General features: G+C 52.8%; 1 non-coding gene across 1 annotated transcript; it reads left to right on the plus strand.

Moving 5' to 3' along the window:
* The first annotated feature begins 1,199 nt into the window (after positions 1-1,199).
* On the plus strand, positions 1,200-1,254 carry MIR137 (microRNA mir-137). Its single transcript, NR_049343.1, has one exon. It is a non-coding gene; the product is annotated as a microRNA mir-137 (primary transcript).
* The last annotated feature ends 2,925 nt before the right edge of the window (positions 1,255-4,179 follow it).

Below are 4,179 nucleotides of genomic sequence, written 5' to 3' on the forward strand. Positions count from 1 at the left end.
AAAGCAAATAGAGAACTTTCTAATGGAGCTACATGACTTGGGTAGTGACGTTGCACTTGTCCATTTTATTTAGTGAACAATAAACCCTTATTATCAGAATATTCACTGCAGGGTCTTAAGACAAAGCTTTTCCAGTAAGAGCCATATTGATCATCAAAGAATCTCTCCCTGAAAGCCAAAATTACAGCCACTTTACAAATGAGTTTTTGTTTTGTATTTTTCCCTTAAAATAATTTTTATAAAGACAGAGCTTCAAAGGCTTTTCTGTAGAGGTGTTCACAACAACTGCACAGCAGTGCATTTATATCGTATATTAAAAAGGTGGGCTATGGAACTACACATTGTGGTACCACAAAACGATGCCTAAATCATATAAACTCTACCAGCCTGTCAACTCAGTGAGTTCTGATACTATGGAAAATGAGTTTAATTATTCTGTGCTTTGAAGCTTTTTTTTTTCTTTAAAAATCATTATGTTGTATAGCTGTAAGGCCTTCAAAGGAGAGATGCCTATTTTTGTAGATCTATAAGTATTTGATTTCAAGTAGTAAATTGAATGAGTGTTTATTTTCTGTGATCTTGGGCTTGAGAAAATGCATTTCCAAAACACACTGCTGAAAATTTCACCCATGCATGACCCTATCTTTATTTGAGCCTCACTTCTTCTTAAAGCCGTCTAGGCAAATACATTTGTAATATTTGTGTGCTTAACTATGCATGTCTCTTACAGGGCTCTCTCGCTGCCATGACACTCAATCAAAGCACCTAGAGTGGGCTGGCCGAGACCAGAGCGGGTACCGAGCAGAACAAGTACAGAGGAAGGCACTCAGAGAGCCCCAGGTAAACTAAAGGTTACTTGTCACGCCCACCCTGTGCCCAGAGAGCCTTCCCACATCCTCCTTCCTCACTGGGAAGAGAGCACTCTTCTCCTTCTGTGTTAAGTGCTTGGTTTTGTGATTTGTCTTTCAGAATTGGAAATAAAGCAGCCATTTGGATTTGGGCAGGAAGCAGCAGAGCACAGCTTTGGATCCTTCTTTAGGGAAATCGAGTTATGGATTTATGGTCCCGGTCAAGCTCAGCCCAGCCCCAGCCAGGGGCGGGCTCAGCAGCAAGAGTTCTGGTGGCGGCGGCGGCGGCGGCAGCAGCGGCAGCAGTAGCAGCGGCAGCAGCAGCTTGGTCCTCTGACTCTCTTCGGTGACGGGTATTCTTGGGTGGATAATACGGATTACGTTGTTATTGCTTAAGAATACGCGTAGTCGAGGAGAGTACCAGCGGCAGGCGGGCAGCGGCCGCCCCTCCCAGCCCACCAGCTGGCCTCTAAACGCCTGTGGTTGCCAAGGTAGCACTTTTTTGATCTTTTCCTTTCCTCGTTGTTTTCGCTCTGGGTCGCGTGTTAGTTGATTAGGAGGCACGTCCCACCAGAAAGGCTCCGCGCGCCCTGCCTCTGGTGACCGGGCTGTAGAATGGGTCCGCGCAGGGGCGCGGGGGGCGCGGCGGAGGGGCGGGGCGGGGACGGGATGGGGTCTGCTCCGCGGAGCGTGCGCCCAGTGTCGGCGTCCCCGGCCTGCTCTTCGCCTCTCCTCGCTGGGGTGTGGCTTTGGGGCGGGGGCGGGGGGGACACGGGGACCGAGAGAGTCTCTAAAGTTGGGAATGACCGAAAGGCCTTGAGCGGGGGTGGCAGCGTCGCGAGCGAGGAGCGGAGCCCGGCGGAGGGTCGCCAGGGGCTGCCTGCGCAGAAAGGGCGTGTCCGTGGGCGAAGGTGCCCCCGCGAGCCGCGGGAGCTCGTGACTTCGCGAATCGCGGCCCGGGGCGGTGCCGGAGCCCCACCCCCCGGCGGGGCCAGCGCGCAGCTAGACGGGGCGGCCGGGGCCGGGGCCGGGGCCGGGGCTGGGGCCGGGGCTGGGGCTGGGCATGGGGCTGGGGCTGGGGATGGGGCCGGGGAGGGGAGAGGAGGGGAGGGGGCGGGGGCCTCGCCGGACTTCCCCCTTGGAAGTGTGTGGCGGGTCTCCTCAGGGACCCATTACTTTCTTTTCGGATTCTCCTCGAAGGGGTGGAGAAACAGGATGGGAACCGGATTGGTTGCGGAGTGGCACAGAACTGGAACCTTCCCGAAAGTGGTTGGGGCAGGCAGTGGCTGTTCAGTCGTCCAGTTTCTTTAGGGACCCCTCTTCAGTGCTTGTCTTCCCCGCCTCTGCTTTTAGGACGATTCTCAAACACCAACAAACCCAAGGCATGTTCCCCCCCCTCCCCTCTCAGGTCTGCTGCGAAGGGACGAGAGGAAGAGCGAGCCCTTCCCTTTTTCTACTTGCAGTTGTGTTTGTCTGTTTCAAATATTAATGGACGATAAAACCGTGCGGATCTGTCCCCTCCTAGTGAAGAGCAAGCAACCACCCTCCGACCCCCTCAAGCACAGCCAGGCACCCCTGGGGACCACTGGATGTGGCAAGAGTCGAGATGCCCAAGATGGAGCTGGGAGAGACGGTGCGCGGTGCGCGAGGCGGAGGAAGGCCGCGGGGCCCGGGGCGCTGGGCGCTGGGCTCTGCCACCCGCCGGGCAGCGGCGCCTCCAAGGTGGGAGGAGGAAAATGCTGGGGACGATTCCGCACAGGCCGCCAGAAGGTTCCACCAGGGTCAGCAAGAACCTGCGGGGACTCCGAAACAGGTTTCCTCTCCGCGTGGTGCCGTTGGCGGGGCGCGGGCTGCGAAGACCCAATTCCGGGGAGGTCGAGGCTGCGGGAGAAAGCGCGCGCGCGCGGCAGCGGCAGAATGGGGAGCCCGCGGCGCCCTCCCTCGAGGCGCCCCCACGCCGGCTCGAAGCCCAGCGACGCCCCAGACGCCTCGGCTTTTCTGGAGGACGCCTCTCCCCGGGCGCGACGTGCCTGCCCCCGCGCCCAGTCCGCGCCCACGCGGGCGGCTCTGAGCCCCGGAGGGCGAGGCCCCTCGGAGCAGGCGGGCGCGCGCCCCTGCTCCCCCATCTAGAGCCCTGCGTTTCTTCCAGTACTTTGGATTCCTGGTGAGGGGTGCACGACGCCACTCCTCTCCCGCCCCCACTTCCAGTACACCGGGCCTGAGCCCACAGTTACCCTCAGGGTATCTACACGCAGAGCTTCTGCGCTCGGGGAGGGTTGCTTGCAAGGAAAATAAGTGGGGACCTTCCGAGAAGCTCCCAGGGCGAGTCCCTTTTAGGAAGAGTTGATGGTAGAAAAGAAAGCACAAATGCTACCTCTGCGCTCGACATTCTGTTACTGGCAGGAGAGTATGTAACTACTGTTCTTTGCTTCCTTGTTCCATAAATTATCCTCTTTCCCTGGGGATCCACCAGTTGGTGATTAAGGGCCTGTTATGTATTTAACAAAATTCAATATGTCTGCTGGTGGCATTGTTTTAATGGGAAAGTAGGAAAGTGGAGAGAGCTACATAATCTTGTAACTAGGTGATCTTTGGGAAGTTGGCCTCATGCTGCTGCTGGTTGACTGAATAAGTGTATAGGACTTGAAGGGCAGAAGGGGAGCTGGGGGCCTAGCTATAGGGCTGGCCAGAAATGAAAGGTAATACTCTGGCATTCCTTGAGAGAATCGAGGAAGAACTTCTCAAAATAAGCTGTTTTATTCAGTTCTTTGCCACTGGTACTTTAGCTTATGGTTGCAATTGCTTCGTAAATGAGTAATAATTGTTAGAGTTGAAGAATTGTAAATGCTACTGATGAAATCTAAAACCTGTACTTATCTCATGGTCAACAAAAAGTATTTGATTTTCTTGGTTCAAGTGGTTTAAAGACCTATCTCATTGCTTTTTTTTTTTACTTTGCAGAATTATTTTCTTATAAAAGTTTCCATTAGGTGTCAGTCTGACTGAGCTGGTTTCTATTTAAATTTCAAAAGAAAAAAAAAAACCAGTTTTTGTGTTGTTGTTGTGGTTGTTTTCTTTTTTAACTAGATTGGGCCTTTTTACGTAAGGGGGTGGGGAGAACCCAAAACTTTATTGAATTGAAATTGTTGTAGTTGTTTTATCCTAGGCGACTTGTTTTCCTCAGAAAATAGAATTTTAAATTATATCACTACTAGCCCGTTATCACTTTTGCCCTGTCAGTATTCATAGACCACGATTAAAGAAGTATGAAATGATAATGTGTGTTTTTCATGTCTTCCAAGTGATTTTAAGGAATTATAATAGTTGGATT

This window comes from Canis lupus, chromosome 6 (assembly GCF_011100685.1).
Source record: "Canis lupus familiaris isolate Mischka breed German Shepherd chromosome 6, alternate assembly UU_Cfam_GSD_1.0, whole genome shotgun sequence".
NCBI lineage: Eukaryota > Metazoa > Chordata > Mammalia > Carnivora > Canidae > Canis > Canis lupus.